The sequence below is a fragment of the Pyrus communis genome, chromosome 13 (assembly GCF_041283825.1).
Source record: "Pyrus communis isolate YQ-2024b chromosome 13, ASM4128382v1, whole genome shotgun sequence".
Lineage (NCBI taxonomy): Eukaryota > Viridiplantae > Streptophyta > Magnoliopsida > Rosales > Rosaceae > Pyrus > Pyrus communis.
This window is the reverse complement of record NC_142577.1, coordinates 24,933,239-24,953,621: the sequence shown is the minus strand read 5'-3', so window position 1 is coordinate 24,953,621 and position 20,383 is coordinate 24,933,239. Positions and strand designations below refer to the sequence as shown.

At 38.5% G+C, this 20,383-nt stretch overlaps 1 non-coding gene and 1 pseudogene across 1 annotated transcript; one reads left to right on the top strand and one right to left on the bottom strand.

Annotated features, from left to right (window-relative positions):
* Positions 1 to 5,829: 5,829 nt before the first annotated feature.
* Positions 5,830 to 7,247, top strand: LOC137736920 (stemmadenine O-acetyltransferase pseudogene; annotated as a pseudogene).
* Positions 7,248 to 11,560: 4,313 nt separating this feature from the next.
* On the bottom strand, positions 11,561 to 11,671 carry LOC148691993 (small nucleolar RNA R71). The gene has a single exon (XR_015955383.1). It is a non-coding gene; the product is annotated as a small nucleolar RNA R71 (small nucleolar RNA).
* Positions 11,672 to 20,383: the final 8,712 nt, after the last annotated feature.

Sequence of the window (20,383 nt, the reverse complement as noted above, 5' to 3'; positions counted from 1 at the left end):
CCTAAGCGTTTCAAGGCAATTAGCCTATTGCTCTGCGAAAGGTGATATGTAGGTACATGTTATTTTTGTTGTGTGGAAAAGATGCTTCATTCAAAAGGAAACGCCACGCTAATTAAGAATTTAGGATATTGGAATGATGCTTTCATTCAACGTTTAAGGACACGTGGGTGGATAAAGTATTGTATGATATTGGGATACCTTGCTGAACAAAACACAAAACACAAAAATCCAACACAACTACAAGGAGGGATGACTGCGTTGGCACACCCCTAATTCGAATGATAGAAAAGAAGGGCATTCTAACTGCTGGGGCACTAAAAGATCGGACTCCCCCCATAATTTTTTATTTTTTATTTTTTAGCAAACGATATTATCTATTCAGAAAGGGGGTGAGCTTAATCTCACAATGAGCTAGCAATGATGTGGTTCAAATTCGCCTTTGACGAGAATTGGACCTAAGATCTCTTACTTACAATTGAAGAGGAATATCATTAGACCGTAATACTAAGTGGTTCTGTTTGGGCCCAAAATAACACTTTGGGCCAAGCTTGGAGTTGCTCTTGGTCCAATGATTCTTTGTGATACGCCCAGCCCTGATATTCCCCGAACACTAGGGTAGGCACGTGCTGACCGACACCCGAAAGTGACGAAGCCATATTAGGATGCATGATAAATAATAAATAAGAATATAGTTATGAATTTAAATACAATGATTAAGAAAAAGAGGAATGTGTTCAGAGTATACAACTAATTCGAGACATTAGAAAGGAAATAATATAAAATTAAATGAAAAAGGAAATGGGTCCTACATCGAGAGGACTCGAAGATGTCGATGCGGAAGTGCCTTGATGCCGGGATCGTATGTCTCGATTCTAAATCCTGAGGGGGCGCAAAACAAATATGAGTGGACCAAGTTGATATATACATATATATAATACCGAAACAGTTATCAACATACTAACCCCAAAAGTTTAATGAAAACTAATAGTATAATAGGTGATAGATTTGCTGAAAACCCTAGCATGCCATAAAACCTTTCATAAAACATATCTTGTATATAATGTGCTAACTAGTGGTATCCTAGTCACTCGTGGTGTTCAATAATTATATCTCTCGGTTCGTAGCCAACTACCATGTCTCTCATTTCTTTTTGTGGTCTTATGCAAAACCTGGTCAGAAGTCCATTTTTTTAGTTTGTATTTACTCGTGCATATATTCATTTAATCAGCTCTATATATCTGCGTCTAGAAGACTTTAAAATTTCGGTAGAAATAAAATTCTCTGCCTACTAATAAAGTATTTTGAGCTATCATGCATTAAGTAGAGAGCTTAACACTATCACTATCACCTTATCCACTGGCTCCAACTTGATTAAACTTCTGATTTCTTACACCAATAGCATTACAACGTTCACTATCACCTTATCCACTGGCTCCAACTTGATTGCCAATAGCATTACAGCGTTAACTGCATTTAGCTTGAGGAAAAGTAAACGGGTCCATGTGCATGCAACGCGTTAATAACAAAACAAGAGGGCCTACTGGTTTGGCACCACTCAAGCAGACGAGCACTATAAATTTGACACTCCTTAACCAAATAATCCACAACACCATCTACTGCAGTAGCTGCATACAACTCTTTCACATATCAAACAAATTACATTCTCATTGCTCATCAACATTACTGTTAAAAGATGAAGATAGAAGTAATTGAGAAAGCTTGCATTAAGCCTTCTATGCCAACCCCACCCCACCTTCGTAAACACAAGTTTTCTTTTCTCGACCAAATCGTAACTCCCATTTTCATGCCTATGATCATTTTCTACAATAATGATCATGGCAATGACGCCATAACATACTCAGACAGGGTAAAACAATCCTTATCCAAGACCTGACACAATATTATCAGCTGACCAGACGTGTCATTGAAAATGCCTACATCGATTGCAATGACCAAGGTGCCCCTTATGTCCAAGCCTGAGTTAGGTCCCCATTTTCTGATGTCATATCCCAACCTGACCCAAACCAGCTCAACCAACTACTCCCATGCGAACTAGACAATGTCGGTGACTTGGTTCTTGTTGTCCAAGTCAATGTGTTCGATTGTGGTGGCATGGCTATTGGAGTTTGCATTTCTCACAAAGTTGCCAATGCATTGTCACTCATCATGTTCCTCAACAGTTGGGCCTCAATATCTCGTGGAGATTGCAACATTAAAAATAGGCAACTTCATGTCTCTTAGCCTGAAGCCAGAAATTATTTCTCCAGGCCCGAAGCCAACTTTATGTCTCTTGGTCCAAAGCCAGAGATTATTTCTCCCAGCCTAAAGCCAACTCTTATCTTCACCTATAGGCAAAACAGTGACCACTAGATAAGCACAAAAACATTGAATATACACTTTCCAAACATAGGCACATATATCTAAAAAACATCTCCATAGCATATAGTCATCCATCATATATATTATAAAGAAGTGTGTAAAAACATGTTCGTAAGTAGTATATAGTCATCCATCATGTATACTACAAAGAACATCAGTTCGTTAAAATATGGTATTCCAAAATATTCTCAGTAAGCATAATATCTCATAAAACCTAGTCATTAAATCATGTTTTTCATGTATGCATTTCCACTATTAAAACATGTATTTTAGAAGGGGTCCACTCATAGTTACTTCGCCGTCGAAGGGTCAAGTAAACTAACGAAGAGCATATATGCACCTAAGCACATAAAATGTCCAATTAACAAAACTATATACTCAAACGATCAAATTTGGGAAAATAGACATAAAAAATGGATTCAAGAAGTCAAAATTAGCCTAGGAGGGGCCCTGATCGAAACCTGAAAAAGTCAACAAAAAGTCAACGTTGATCGTTGACAAGTCAAAGTCAACAGGTTAAAGTCAAAGTCAATGGATCAGGTCAAAGTCAACAGGTCAGGTTAACCGGGTCGAGTCAACCGGTTCAGTGGGTTAGATCCTGGTTGGGCTTGAGCTTTGGGCTTGGGTCCAAAAGGTTTGGGTTTTGGGTTTACGGGCCTAAGGCCCGAGTTCTATACGGCCTAAAGGCCTAATTTCAAAAGGGTTTTAGGTTAAGGAGTCTGGGTTGGGTCTTAAATGGAATTGGGTTTAAGGTTTTGGGCTTAAGGCCTGGCCTAAAGATTTGGGCCAAGGGCCCGTGCCAACTCAGCTCGTAGGCTTGATAGAGGTTTAGGTTTAAAAAGGTTGGGCTAAAAAGGGCCTGAATCCTCTGTTCTGGTTAGGTTTTCAGGCTTGCCCTATTCTCGTAGGGGAAGAAGGCCGGAGCCTTCCTAGCTTCGATCGACAGCAAACAAAAAACTTAGGGTACTAAGTAGCTACCAAATTGAAGAGTGAGACGGCGGGAAGCGATTGGTACCTGAGATTCGTCGTGAGGTGGCCAAAAAGTGACTCGAATTCTGCTGGAAACTGGGAATTCTTCCCAAGCCAATTCTATGTTCTAAAGCAGTCCAAAATACATAAACAAGCTTAAGAAACGAAACCACGAAGACGAAAGTACAAGTTTTAGGGTATTCTCGAGGCATACCTAAGTTGGAGGGATGAGGAACTCACCGGAAAAACTATTTGGGTGGTCTCGCTCCTTGTACTCGCAGAGGGAGAAGAGGAATGAGGGAAGCCCGATGGTGGTATAGTCAACGGAGAGTGACCCACGGTGGTGGTAAAAGTGGTTTTTGAGGGTTGCCCTGAGCCTCAAAAACCTTAAGGCTGTGAGAATGTGCAGGTAAAAAAGTCCCACATTGGTGAAAGAAGAAACCTTGCAAGAGGTTGGACTACTCCTCATATTGCCAATTGCTTTTATGATAGAACCTAACTTTCTTCATGGTATTAGAGCAGGTTAGCCTATGTGTCCACGTCATCCACTTCGTATTATCCACACGTTTGGCTTGAAAATTCGTCACACATGAGGGTGCATATGAGAATATGAGGGTAAAAAAGTCTCACAATGGTGAAAGGAGAAATCCTGCAAGAGCTTATAAAATGTTAGCCTACTCTCCATTTTGCCAATTAGTTTTACGGTTGAAACCTCAACTTTCTTTAAGTCCAGCCCTAAACACATACAATGTCTGTTCTTTTCCCGACGTGAAATTCTTACTCCCAACACTCATTACTCACTTTCCAACAATCTTAACAAGCATATATATTCTTACATGATGGTGATTGGCACAAATCACAACCCAATGCATAGCTAACACCTGTCATTAAGAGTGTAACAGGAGCAGACATATTGGCTTCTCAAATTACACATCGAATTTGCTGCACCGGGAAGTATTATAACCACTTAATTATGGTAAAGATAAGTTGATTTTCACGATTCTGCAGAGTTTAAAAGAGGAGATCAGGAACCTCCCGAGCCACTTTTGTTGGCAATTTTTGTGCTTTTCCCCACATTGGCCGGTGATTGTAAGACCCATTTATGACGGTGATCAATAACGTCCACTATAAGTGACAAACAATGCATTACTGCGTGAAGGAAGTGAAAAAAAAAAAAAGGCGCGTGAAGTTTTTATCTTTCAAAAAAATTTACTTGAAAACAATTTTGTGATCTTCATCTTTCAAAAAAATGTTTATGATTTTATTCTTTTGGTCGTAATCTACAGTGTGCAATACCTTCTTAATTTTACACAAGATAGGTGTAAAGAAAAAGTAACTTAACTTAGATTATTGAAAATTAGAAGATAGGAAACTGTTAAATTCGGATAACTACCCAATATATAGAGGTGATTCCAAATTGATCTTAACTTTTTAAAACATTCAAACTAACTATTTAAAGCCTTAAAAAATGAATGTAAGTTATCATTAGCGTTAAGTGATGACATGAGCAAATATTAAAGCGTGTTTTAACTCTTAATACATCAATGGAGTTTTCAATCTCCAAATCGTCGCATTTTAGCTGGCAAATTTATGGTTAACATGGCTAAAAGGGGTCAATTTGGAGGATTAAAGCTCCAAAGACGGTGATTAGTGAAAATCAATTTTATTATTTGTCCTTCTCATCATTTAATGTAGTAATGTCATCACTTAATGTTGGTAAAGTCCTCACTTAGCACCAATGACCTAATTTTTAAAACGTTAGATAGTTATTTAAAAGGGAGTTTTAACGAAAAGCCCACAGTACTGTTTACTTTAATGAAAAATCACATTTTTACACTAAAAAGTCAATTCTGGTACTATTCACTTTATCCTTTATGTTGTCCTTATCGTTAAAACTCAAAGTTTTAAATCATTTTCATTAGTTTTTTTATTTAAAATGTTTTAAAAACTTGAGACCAATTAAAAATTACTCCAAAAAATTGGTTAGTTATCCGTATTTAACCCAAATATATATTATGATGATTGTTTGAAGTGGAAAGCTGGCTAAGCTACGATGTAAGCATCACGAACTCACATTAAAAACTAGAAGGCTTTCGACTTTATGATTTTAATATAGAGACAAAATCAAACTTTCCTGCTAAATGGGATTTTGGGTCTAGCAAAAGCTTATATGCATAGATGAAATTCAAAGTCTAAGCCAACAATTCTGTCTCGACATTCCTACTGACACCCCAAAAACCACGCACAATCAAATAATACTTTGACATTCTCCTGGGTATTAGTTGAACTACTTTCTTTTTGGCCGGCTAATTAATATTGAGCCAGAAAATCAACAACCAAAACCACACTGGCTATATATGAACACAATCGCATAAGCAACAATCCGTATTCGTCTTTACTCCTCCTCCCTCTCCCTATATGTATACGAGTAAATACACATAGGACCATGCATACCATCAACATTAATTAGCTCCAAACTTCTTGCTACTAAATAAAACATTCGAGCTGATTAATTAGGAGATGGGAAGATCAATGAAGGTCCAGGTTGAAGTTATCTCCAATGAGATAATCAAACCATCTTCTCCAACTCCTGGCCACCTTCGTCATTACCAATTCTCCTTTCTTGATCAAATAGCTCCCCAAGTCTACAACCCTTTACTCCTCTTCTATGAATACAATGCCATGACACATCTCAATATCACTGAAATATCCAACCACCTTAAGAACTCGTTATCCAAGGTCCTATCCCTATTCTACCCTCTAGCGGGTCGAATCAAACACAACCACTTCATACATTGCAATGACGAGGGCATCCCCTACGTCGAGGCTCGAGTGCTGAATTGCACTCTCTCTGATGTTCTCAGCAATCCCAACCCTGGTGAACTTAACAAGTTCATGCCATTTGAACTTGATGATATTACCAATCCATTACCCTTTGGGGTCCAGCTCAACATATTTCAGTGTGGAGGGTTTGCTATTGGCCAATGCATTTCTCACAAGATTGCTGATGGGTTGTCCTATTTCACGTTCAGCAAAATTTGGGCAGCCATCGCCCGTGGGGAACAAGCCAACATAGACCCCCCACAATTTGTGTCAGCCACACTCTTCCCACCAAAGGAGTTCAATATTGGATTCGATGGAGGCATTGGAATCACAAAAGATAGAGTGACAAAGAGGTTCGTGTTCAATGCCTCTAAAATAGAGACCCTCCAAGCAAAATATGAAAAAGATATGAAAAGCCTCCAACTAAAACACCCACGCGTGTTGAGACCTTATCCGCTTTCATATGGAGTCGATATGTGGCGGCTACAAAGGATTGTACCGTGAATAAGTTGTACATGGTGATCCATGCAGTGAACCTACGTCCGCGGTTTAGTCCACCATTTCCTCAACATTCTTTTGGGAATCTTTTTCGTGTTGCCATGACATCACCGCTACGAATCAGTAATGGCGGGGAGGAAGAATGTGATGGGATGGTGATTGGGGAGGTGCGAGAAGCGATAAGCAAGATTGACAATGAGTACGTGAAGCAATTACAAAGGCAGGGTGATGAGCACTTGGGTTTGATGAAGAAAGCTGCTGATAGTTTCAAGAGAGGAGACATGGTTGCGGTACTTAGCTTCAGTAGTTATTGTAGGTTTCCTCTCTATGAGAATGACTTTGGTTGGGGTAAACCTGCGTGGGTGGGATCACCGGCACTGACCTATAAGAACCTAGTGCTTTTCATGGACACCAAGGAGGGTGATGGAATAGAGGCATATGTTAGCTTGGAGGAGAGAGTCATGGCCAAATTCGAATGTGATACCGAGTTGCTCTCTTATGTTTCTCCAGCCGGTCGGGTCCTGCTGAGCTGTGGACATTAATTTCACTATGTTTGTGTTATGTGTCACAAATAATGTTACCCTCATACAACTGTTCCCCACTATCCTCCCACCCTTTGTGTCTCACACAACTGTTCTCATCTATCCTCCCACTCTTCCACCCATAATACTCTTGCTAGATGCTTGCTTTTGAATGAGAAGCCTTATTTGACCACTATATTTGTTACCTGCCTCAAGAGTGAGTCATCGTTCAATCAGAGTAGGGTGTGCAAAACCACTTTGGTGGTTTCGGTCTCTACGTTGCCTTTTTCTACGGTTTTGATGGTGTTTTGTCTACTTGTTTTGTTAGTATCAAAATTCTTTGTTTGCTGGTCCTCGGGTGGTGGACATGGTTGCTAGTGTTGTTTGTTCTTTTTGTTGGCTGAGTGTTTTTGGAGCAAATTTATGTATTGTTTGTGGATCTTTGATGTTGTGAAATTAGTGATATTTGGTTTGTTTTTCATTTGGGGCAGCTTTGTATCTTTGTTTTTGTTTAGGGGCGTTTGTTTTTTGTTGGCACCAATGGTGAATCGGTTGACCGGACCGATGGAATGGCGAGGTGTTTGGTAGTTGTGGCGGTGATGGCTTTTGTCAACAAACTGAGTCTAATTCAGTCATCATGTGCTTTATTTGGGCTTTTATGTCCTCTCAGCCTGCTTTCAGCTTGTTTTTATATTTATCACTTGTATTGTGTGTACAACAGATTTCTGAATGATTCATTTTCTACTAATGTCACCAATATATATAGAGAGAATTACACATGTTCGACACATCCTTTGATTTGAGTATGTCTTTTGACCATGGGATACAACACATTGCAGCAGTATGTCCAATGGGTATATTTGATACAAAACACCTCTTACCCAAAGGATCATGAAACATGTCTTTTCGGCAACAATCCAAAGATGCATGTTAAAATTGAAGAGATGTGCTTTTTGGGTCAATAACCCAATCCCATCCCCTGTCAGTCAAACAGTCGCATATATATATATATATAATATTTTTAAAATATTCAACAATCCTTCCCTATTTAAAGAATATATAGAAAATGATATTACAACAATTCTCTCTTTATAATTAATCACAAGCATATCGAGATAATCATGCATACAATAACGGTGTCTTTCGAATTAAACCTTTAATTAGTGTAAGTAATTCAAAGTTATAACGAATGTGATGGTGACCTAAGTTCAAACCAACTGTTCTTATGTTAAAACCGGAATTGCTACACACATGATTATGTCTTATTTCCTTAAAGAAATTGCTAAACTAATTAAGCATTATTATGGCCTTGTGCTTCATCCTGGTTTCATAAACATTTATAAGAGAAAACCCAACTCTTGGTAGAAGCGGCACCACTTCTTATGTTCATATAGGTGAGGTTCCTTCCCATGTCCCTGCTACTATAGACATAACTACAAATAACCCCATTAAGAGATAAAACTCATCATCCTAAACGTAGCAGTCTTGCACTGATCATCCTGGAATGAGCTATATATTAATTTTCAGTGCTTTCACAACCACTTAACAATAACTTGTTATTACCCATTAAACTTTTAAACTAGTGATGTTCTAGATAAAGTCGTGTTACCATTATTGGTGGCTAATTTTCAGTAAAGGGTTTTAACCCCATTCCATTAGATGTACTAACTACCAAAGCTCTTGAAGGTGCTTTCGTTAACAGATTCGCCAAGTTATGACTTGATTTAACATAAATAATATTAATAACTCCATCAGTTATTAATTGCTTGACATATTCATGTCTCAAGCTAATTGATAAGTCACATTTTGCATGCATTTATATCTTCCTTATTTGGCGTCTTTGTGATTGTTTTGGATTAAACTAGTTGCATTTTACATTATTTGGTGTTAGTGTGCAGCCAAGTGGGAATTTGGATCAATGGGAAGGCAAATGAAGTAAAAACATTCCAGAAAAGATGTGAAGTGTTAAGAGATGCAATTCGGCCATATTGGGTGATTCTAAACAAGGCAAAAACATTGAAGTCAGCTATGTGGTTCCAACACCAAAACATGCATTCACATGCATGTTCACAACCTTGGCTGTGCATTCTCATGTCATCCCATCATTTTATGCACTTTTAGCACCAAATCAGATTTCTCACACCTTGTGCCGTGCATTCCACTACTTGTCCATCTCCCTTTTGCGCCAAAAACATCCACTTCCATCACTTAATCCACTCAGCCACATTCACATGGATGATTCACAATCTGACCGTGCATTCCATTTCCCTTCTCCACTTCATCTTTGCAGAAATCCACATGCATTTTGATTAAACAAACCACATACCTGCAGATCATGTCCACTCCTTGCAGCCATCATTTCAGAAATCCATTTCATCCCATCATTCCATGTGATTCCAGCCCCCTTTGTCCATACCATGTGCTTTCTTCCCCTTTCCAGATTTGTACAAACAATTTCAAATGGCCAATTCACCTTTGCAGGTTCCACTCACTTGTTGAAGCAAGGGCACATGCTTTTTTGAATACATTAACACATACTTGCAAATCTTGTCCATGCCATGCGTCCACTACCTCAGAAACCCATCAATTCCAGCTCATTTTATGCTATTCCATCTCACTTGTGCTGATGGAGATCCAATCTGAGTGTTGGAGCCACATTCCTTTCTATAAAACAAGTCTCACTTCACACAACAGGGGTTCCGCATTTTTCTTCTTCACTCAGTCCATTACACACGCATAACTTCTCCCATTTCACTTCATTTTCTGTCCATTTCTGTCCCAAGGGCAGAAACCATTCAACCATAACCAATCTACCTTCATCCGCACCACATTTGGAAAACCAACACCGAAGGCACTCTTCAAGGAATTCAACATCAGTTTTGCTTCAAGGGTTTCTTCTTATTAATTCTATGTTCATTCATGTTTTATATTTTTATGTTAAATCTTTTGTAAACATGAATTGTAACTAATCCTCCTTTAGGGATTCGATGTAACCTTGCAAAGTTTGCCATGTAATTAAGTTAGAATGCTCAGTTTGTCCATCTATTTCTTGTTTCATTCTCTGATTTAATGGTGACTTAGTGTGTTGATTTTAATGTTTGATCATCATTTGAATTAATCACTAAGTTGTGTAGCCAAGATTAAAACACACATCATGCATAATCTTGGTAGATATGTGAATGAATGAAGGGAATGTTTAGCAAACATCCTGCCGAGTTATTCCCTTTGGTTTTATGAAAGTTTCTTGTGCATTACATACTCTTGATTATGAACCAAAGTTGCACATCACAACTAGGTTCATGATTAGAGACATTTGATCAAATCCACACATCATATGGTTGATCATGTCCAAGTGAAACAAACTCAAGAAATAGGTAGATGAATGAGTACAAACTAACTTAACAAACATGGACTTAGTTGAGCAATGGTGAAACCAAATCCCTAGCTTCATTTCCATTGGTACTATCCCATTTTATTAGTTGTTGATTCATTTATTTGTGTTTACTTCATTTTCTTATGCTTTCAAGTTACAACAACAAATCTGCCTATTTTGATTAGTTTGATTCATTTTATAGAGTTCTTGCAAAACAAGTATTTACATAGGTCCAATTAGTCCCTGTGGATTCGACACCCTTGTTTGTGCCATTATACTAAACCTATTCTAGCATTAGGAAGGAATTATACATCAACACAAAATGGCGCCGTTGCCGGGGACTGATTTCAGTCCCTTGTAATTGCTTGTTTGCTATTTAAATTTTGTTCTTTTCATTGTAGGTAGATTCTTGATTTTCATTCAAACGTGTGTTATTTTGTTTCAGGTAGTATATGTCAAATAGACTTGTTGAGTTAGGCCAAAGAATTGAATGGTTAAAGGGCCACACTTTGGACAACTTTGTGCCATCAAGTTCCTCCATTATCCGTGAAGAAGATGAAGAGAATTCACCTAGTTCAACAAGTAAAGGATCTGAGCAATTTAATTGGGAAAGAGAAGAAGAGATGGCGGGCAACGAAGATGAGCTTCGAGCTTTGGAGGACTTTGCTCAACCAATCATACCAAATTCACCTTCATGCATCTTGCTGCCCACAGAAGCTAGAAACTATGATCTTAAATCTTCACATTTCCATATGTTTCCCTCTTTTTATGGCTTACCTAATGAAGACCCTTTAGCTCATATTAAAGAGTTTTACAATGTTGTGAGTGGTTTACCTTTGCAGGGAGTAAGTGAAGCAAATTTGAGGATGAGAGTGTTTCCTTACACCTTGAAAGATAGGGCCAAGAGTTGGTTGATGACTCTAACACCAGGTTCCCTCACCACATGGGATGCCGTGGCTAAGAAGTTCTTGGAGAAGTTCTTTTCCACTCAAAAGACAGCCACATTAAGGGGACAAATCTTCAACTTCAAACAAGATGATGGAGAACCTTTCAATGAGTGTTGGGAGCGCTTTAAAGGCCTTTTGTTGCAATGTCCACACCATGGGTTACCTTTTCACTTACAAATGCAAATTTTCTATGATGGACTAACCCAAACATGTCAATCAACTGTTGATAATGCAGCAGGTGGAGCATTGAAGAAAAAGAATGCTCAAGAGTCATATAACATTTATGAGATGTTGGGGTCTAATGCTCAACACAAAGATTTAAGGGGTAAGAAAGTTGGAGTCTATGAAACAAGTTCTAATCATGAGCTTTTGTTGCAGGTAGCTAACCTAGAAAGGAAGATTGAATCCGTGCTCAACATGGTGCCAAAAGCAAATGAAGTGTGTGCCATTTGCAACATACCAAGCCATTCTACTAACCAATGTCCATCTAGGGAAGCTTACCCCGAGTATGTTCAAGAACAAGTGAACCTCATGAATTCTTACAATCAAAGGCCAAGGAATGATGTGTATTCCAATACATATAACTCGAGTTGGAGAGATCATCCCAACCTTTCATGGAAGAACAACAATCAATTCCAAAATTTCCAACCAAAACCTGCCACTACCCTTGAAGATACGGTTAAGTTGTTAGCCCAAAACACCTTGCAATTCCAACATTCCACAAATAGCACTCTCCAACAACATTCAGCGGCTCTAACCAAAATGGAGACACAATTGGGGCAAATTGCAGATGCCTTGAACCAAAGAGAAGTTGGAAAGTTTCCAAGCCAACCCGTTATACTCCAAAGGAACCAAGAGCAAGCCAAAGCAATCACTACACTTAGAAGTGGTAAGGTTATTGATAATAGGGTTGGCAATGAAGTTACTAATGAATATGATCATGTGAATGCAGGTGTTACTCAAGGAGACAATGAGAAACCAAATGAGGAACCAAGCCATGATACTTCCTCATTTAAAGCACCAAATCTTCACAAGGCCGAGAAACCATACACTCCACCAATACCATTCCCTGGAAGACTTGCCAAGAGCAAGCAGGATAAGTCATTCAAGGAAATTTTTGATATACTAAGCAAAGTGAATGTTAACTTACCTTTGCTTGATGTCATTAGGAACATGCCGGCATATGGGAAGTTCTTCAAGGAGTTAAACAACTACAAAAGAAAGTATGGACCACATGAGAAGGTTGTGGTGTCTGAGAATGTGAGTGCAGTTTTGCAAAGAAAACTTCCACCAAAGCTCAAGGATCCAGGAAGTTTCTCTATCAACATCACCATAGGGGACAAGAAAGTAGAGAAGGCAATGCTTGATTTGGGTGCTAGCATCAACTTAATGCCTTATTCAGTGTACCTTCAACTAGGTTTGGGAGATTTGAAAGCCACCACCATTTCATTACAACTTGCAGACAGATCCGTGAAATATCCAAGAGGTATAGTAGAAGATATTCTAGTTCAAGTTGATAAACTAATCTTGCCTGCAGATTTTGTAGTGTTGGACATGGAAGAAGCTCCTATACATGATCGTGAGTTGCCAATATTGCTTGGAAGACCTTTCATGGCCACGGCCAAGACCATCATTGATGTGCAAAATGGACTCCTCACTATGACAGTGTTAGGAGAGACAGTTCAATTCAAAGTGTTTGAATCTCTTTCTCATCCTTCTTCATCTCTTGATTGTTATGCCATTGATGTGCTTGATTCATTGGTATTCTCTAAGTTCTTGCAGGCACAATCGAATGAACCATTACAAACTGTTTTGAGTCAATCTCAAGATGAGTTTGATGAAGAAGATGCACTCATGGAAGAAGTAGCTGCCTTGGAAGCATTAGCATTGTATCCTTTGAATGTTTCACTTTTTTTAGAGCCTTTAGAACCATCAATGTCACATCTAACTCCTTCCACTGTTAAGGCACCAAAACTTGAACTTAAACCACTTCCACCACATCTAAAATATGCATATCTAGCTGAATTTGAAACTCTTCCAATTATCATAGCTTCTGATCTCACCCCAAATGAAGAAGATAAACTAATTAGGGTGTTAAAAGAGTTCAAATCAGTTTTTGGTTGGTCTATTGCAGATATCAAGGGAATAAGCCTTACCATGTGCATGCATAAGATTCTTTTGGAGGAAGGGGCAAAGTCAACCCGTGAGCCACAAAGAAGACTCAATCCACACATGAAGGAGGTTGTTAGGAATGAGGTGTTGAAATTGTTAGATGTGGGGATCATATATCCCATTTCTGATAGCAAATGGGTGAGTGCTATTCAGGTGGTGCCTAAGAAGGTGGGAATCACTGTGATGAGGAATGAAAACAATGAGCTTGTGCCCACAAAGCCCACAGCTAGTTGGCGTGTTTGCACCGATTACAGGAAGTTGAATTCTAGCACTAGAAAAGATTACTTTCCTATGCCTTTCATAGATCAAATGCTTGAGAGATTGGCAGGTTACTCACACTATTGTTTTCTTGATGGTTACTCAGGTTACAATCAAATTGCGATCGCTCCGGAGGATCAAGAGAAAACAACCTTTACTTGCCCCTTTGGCACATTTGCATATAGGAGAATGCCTTTTGGACTCTGCAATGCTCCAGCAACATTCCAAAGATGCATGTTGGCCATCTTTTCTGACATGGTAGAAAGATTCATTGAGGTATTTATGGATGACTTCTCAGTGTTTGGTTCCTCTTTTGATGAATGTCTTAACCATCTCTCTTTAGTACTTCAAAGATGTCAGGAAACAAATTTGGTTCTCAATTGGGAAAAGTGCCAATTTATGGTGAAACAAGGAATTGTGTTGGGACATGTAATCTCTAGCAAAGGAATGGAGGTGGACAAAGCCAAAATTGACATCATCACCAATATGGTAGCCCCCACCACTGTGAAGGGAGTAAGAAGTTTTTTGGGCCATGCGGGTTTTTATCGTCGTTTCATTAAGAACTTTTCAATGATCACTCGTCCATTATGCAATCTGTTAGCTAAAGATGTTGTATTTCATTTTGATAAGGCTTGTATGGATGCATTCAATACTTTGAAATATGAACTAACCTCGGCCCCTATTATTATGGCACCAGATTGGTCGTTACCTTTTGAATTAATGTGTGATGCCTCTGACTATGCTATTGGTGCAGTTTTAGGGCAAAGGGTAAACAAGCTTCCGCATGTGATCTACTATGCAAGCAGGACTCTGCATGATGCTCAACTTAACTATTCCACAACTGAAAAGGAGTTGCTTGCTGTTGTTTTTGCCTTAGAAAAGTTTAGGTCATATCTTGTGGGATCTAAAGTTATTGTGTTTTCTGATCATGCAGCCCTTAGGTACTTGATGACAAAGAAGGATGCTAAACCACGCTTGATTAGATGGATACTCTTACTACAAGAGTTTGACTTGGAAATTCGAGATAAGAAGGGCAGTGATAATGTTGTGGCTGACCATTTGTCCAGGCTTAATGAAAACCATGGAGTTGGACAACCTTTGCCCCTAAATGAATCATTTCCAGATGAACAACTCCTTGTTGTTCAAGAAAAAGAACCATGGTATGCAGATTTTGTTAATTATCTTGCTTGTGGTATAATGAGAAATGACCTTTCTTTTCAGGAAAGAAAGAAGTTCCTTGCCATGGTAAAGCACTACGTTTGGGACGAACCATATTTGTTTAAATATTGCCCTGATCAAATCATTAGGAGATGTGTCCCAGAGAGTGAGCAACAAAGCATCCTAACATTTAGCCACACATTGGCATGTGGAGGCCATTTTGGTGCCAAAAAGACATCTCTAAAGGTTTTACAATCTGGTTTCTTTTGGCCTACTTTATTCAAAGATGCTTTTGATTTTTGCTATAAGTGTGATAGGTGCCAGAAAATGGGGAACATTAGCTGAAGAAATGAGATGCCATTGAACAACATTTTGGTGGTGGAACTCTTTGATGTTTGGGGAATCGATTTCATGGGACCATTTCCATCCTCTTTTGGCTACTTATACATATTAGTGGCAGTGGATTACGTATCCAAATGGGTTGAAGCCATTGCTACAAGAACTAATGATCATAAGGTTGTGTTGAATTTTCTTAAAGATGTGATTTTTTGTAGGTTTGGAACCCCAAGAGCTATTATTAGTGATGGTGGCAGCCATTTCTGCAACAAACCTTTTGAATCCTTGATGAAGAAGTACAACATCAACCACAAAGTGGCAACCCCGTACCATCCTCAAACCTCAGGACAAGTGGAGATTAGCAATAGGGAGATCAAGAACATTTTGATGAAGACTGTGAGCCCTACAAGGAAGGATTGGTCATTGAGGTTAAATGATGCACTATGGGCATATAGAACAGCATACAAGACCCCCATTGGCATGAGTCTTTATCGCCTTGTGTTTGGGAAAGCTTGTCATTTGCCAATGGAGCTTGAACACCGTGCATATTGGGCCATCAAGAAGTTCAACTTTGATTACAAGGATGCTGGAATAGCAAGGAAACTCCAACTTAATGAGTTGGAAGAACTTAGAAATGAGGCATATGAGAATGCCAAAATCTACAAGGAACGGACTAAGCTCTATCATGACAAGGCCATCCTAAGGAAGGAGTTTCACCAAGGTATGAAAGTACTTTTGTATGACTCACGTTTGAGACTTTTTCCAGGTAAATTGAAGTCTAGGTGGGTGGGACCATTCAAAGTGTTACAAACATTTCCCCACGGAGCTGTGGAGATAGAGAACATGAAGAATGGCACCTCTTTTAAAGTCAATGGGCAGCGATTGAAACCGTACTTGGAGAAAGTGGAGGAAGAGCCAGTGTATCAAGTTGTAGATTTTCTTGAGTTTACAACACCATGAACAAGCTACCATGTCTTGCCTAGACATTAAATAAAGCGCTTGCTAGGAGGCAACCTAGTGTGGTTTGTGTTCTTTCCTTATTTTGTGTTTATGTTATTTCCATTCCATATTCTTTGCCTATTTACTTTGCATACAATTTTAAGCATCGAGGACAATGCTTAGGTTAGGTTTGGGGGTGTGGGATGGAAGGTTTGTGTTTTGTGTTTGTTTTATGTGTTAGTTTGGGTTTTGTGTTTGTTTTATGTGTTAGTTTTGGTTAAAGGTGTTTTGCTTACTAATATGAATGTATATGAGGGCTATGTTTGAAAACAAACGATTGGGTTGCTATGAAAAAGTGTTGCATCTTGTTGTCATGTATAAAGCTTTAACTCTTGAAATTATGATCATGGAGGTACCATACTCAAATTCTGGAAGAAGAATAGTGGAGACTACCCTAGTGAGTTATTTTGAGCCTAATTACTTCTTTGAGAGGGTTTAAAGTGTTTCTACCCCTATCTTTTTCTTTCAATTTCACTTTAAATGATCTCATTACTTCTATTTTGTTTGGATACTAAGAATCATTCTCCTTTGCAGATACCATGTGTTTGGTATCATTCATGAATGAACTCAATGAGATGATGTTAGGCTATGCATGTTTAACTACTAAAAGGCTTAAATCCTACCCATTTGTGTGCTCCATTCACCCTTGTTGCAGCCAAACACTTTAGCCTAATTCTTTCATCTCCCACACCATAATCTACCCATTCTAGCCCATTACAAGCCATCCCTTATAGTTTGGGGAATACCAATGTGATGAAGACTAAGGGCAGATTGAGTTGTAGAACAAGATTGTGGCGTGTACCGAGAGCACCTATGTTGAAAATGTTTCTAAAAATAAAAAAAAATAAAAAAAATAAAAATAAAAAAAAGGATCAAAGTGGGTACAAATTCCAAATCGCCTCATTATAAAGCATAGGGCCTGGACGCCAAAAACAAAAGAAGACAAATACCAGTGAAGAGCCTCAAAGACACCTTGGTATGCCCCAAGCTCTAGTATTTCATATCACGTCTTTCGTAACCTATACCCTAAGCCTTGCATTACAATCTTGAGAAAGACCTAGCTGATCATTGAGGATGTATTCATGGGTGATGGTAAGTGTGTGTGTGTTATCTATATTCTTAGCATTTGATTCATTTCATGAGATCTACTCAGAAACTGTGCTGCCATTTCAGATTTCATATGTGAGAATTTTGATTCCATTTACATAATTTCACTCATATATGTTGTGGAGAGTCTAAACCTTAAGATCTGAGTGAGAACTTGAGTGGAAGCTGTGAGGAGTAGAGTTGAGGCGAATTCTATCTGAAGCATTTGGGTATGGTGACCTTGAAGTTGTAAGACATGGAGAAATATCTTTATACGTTACAATTGATACGATTCTTTGGAGTGGAAAACTTTTGAGTTTGAATGTAAAACAAAATCTTCATTGGTTCTTATTAGTTTGTTTAAAGCTTGTAGTAACTAAGTTGTTTGCAGATTTGGTAGATGTTTGTGGGTGTCATCACTGTAAGCCCTCAGGAGACACAACTCCTCCAACTAGGGACACCTAGGGGTTCAAAGGCTTGTTGCACATGCTCAATGCAATCGTTTAGCCAGCGAAAGTGGTTTAGTTAGATGTTTGTGTTGGTGTGTTTTAGTTTTAAGTTTGCTCGAGGACTAGCAAAAACCAGGTTTGGGGGTATTTGATAAGTCACATTTTGCATGCATTTATATCTTCCTTATTTGGCGTCTTTGTGATTGTTTTGGATTAAACTAGTTGCATTTTACATTATTTGGTGTTAGTGTGCAGCCAAGTGGGAATTTGGATCAATGGGAAGGCAAATGAAGTAAAAACATTCCAGAAAAGATGTGAAGTGTTAAGAGATGCAATTCGGCCATATTGGGTGATTCTAAACAAGGCAAAAACATTGAAGTCAGCTATGTGGTTCCAACACCAAAACATGCATTCACATGCATGTTCACAACCTTTGCCGTGCATTCTCATGTCATCCCATCATTTTATGCACTTCTAGCACCAAATCAGATTTCTCACACCTTGTGCCGTGCATTCCACTACTTGTCCATCTCCCTTTTGCGCCAAAAACATCCACTTCCATCACTTAATCCACTCAGCCACATTCACATGGATGATTCACAATCTGACCGTGCATTCCATTTCCCTTCTCCACTTCATCTTTGCAGAAATCCACATGCATTTTGATTAAACAAACCACATACCTGCAGATCATGTCCACTCCTTGCAGCCATCATTTCAGAAATCCATTTCATCCCATCATTCCATGTGATTCCAGCCCCCTTTGTCCATACCGTGTGCTTTCTTCCCCTTTCCAGATTTGTACAAACAATTTCAAATGGCCAATTCACCTTTGCAGGTTCCACTCACTTGTTGAAGCAAGGGCACATGCTTTTTTGAATACATTAACACATACTTGCAGATCTTGTCCATGCCATGCGTCCACTACCTCAGAAACCCATCAATTCCAGCTCATTTTATGCTATTCCATCTCACTTGTGCTGATGGAGATCCAATCTGAGTGTTGGAGCCACATTCCTTTCTATAAAACAAGTCTCACTTCACACAACAAGGGTTCCGCATTTTTCTTCTTCACTCAGTCCATTACACACGCATAACTTCTCCCATTTCACTTCATTTTCTGTCCATTTCTGTCCCAAGGGCAGAAACCATTCAACCATAACCAATCTACCTTCATCCGCACCACATTTGGAAAACCAACACCGAAGGCACTCTTCAAGGAATTCAACATCAGTTTTGCTTCAAGGGTTTCTTCTTATTAATTCTATGTTCATTCATGTTTTATATTTTTATGTTAAATCTTTTGTAAACATGAATTGTAACTAATCCTCCTTTAGGGATTCGATGTAACCTTGCAAAGTTTGCCATGTAATTAAGTTAGAGTGCTCAGTTTGTCCATCTATTTCTTGTTTCATTCTCTGATTTAATGGTGACTTAGTGTGTTGATTTTAATGTTTGATCATCATTTGAATTAATCACTAAGTTGTGTAGCCAAGATTAAAACACACATCATGCATAATCTTGGTAGATATGTGAATGAATGAAGGGAATGTTTAGCAAACATCCTGCCGAGTTATTCCCTTTGGTTTTATGAAAGTTTCTTGTGCATTACATACTCTTGATTATGAACCAAAGTTGCACATCACAACTAGGTTCATGATTAGAGACATTTGATCAAATCCACACATCATATGGTTGATCATGTCTAAGTGAAACAAACTCAAGAAATAGGTAGATGAATGAGTACAAACTAACTTAACAAACATGGACTTAGTTGAGCAATGGTGAAACCAAATCCCTAGCTTCATTTCCATTGGTACTATCCCATTTTATTAGTTGTTGATTCATTTATTTGTGTTTACTTCATTTTCTTATGCTTTCAAGTTACAACAACAAATCTGCCTATTTTGATTAGTTTGATTCATTTTATAGAGTTCTTGCAAAACAAGTATTTACATAGGTCCAATTAGTCCCTGTGGATTCGACACCCTTGCTTGTGCCATTATACTAAACCTATTCTAGCATTAGGAAGGAATTATACATCAACACTAATATGTCTAGACTTTCCATTGTATACATTATTGTATGCTCTAGACAAAGTAGCCTAACTATCACAATATAAATAAATGGATGGCATTGGTTGTGGCCACAACTCTATTTCCAATAACAAATTTCTAATCCATTCTGCTTCTTTACCTATTGCTGCTAATGCAATAAATTCAGATTCAATAGTTGAATGTGATAGTACATGTTTGCTTCTTTGAAGCCCAAGATATTGCTCATCCGGCAATTGTAAAAATCCACCCTGATGTAGACTTATTATGATTAGCACTTGTTATCCAACTTGCATCTGACTAACCTTCAAGTACTGTTGGAAACTCAGAGTAAGTTAAACTCAGGTTAATAGTTCTTTTA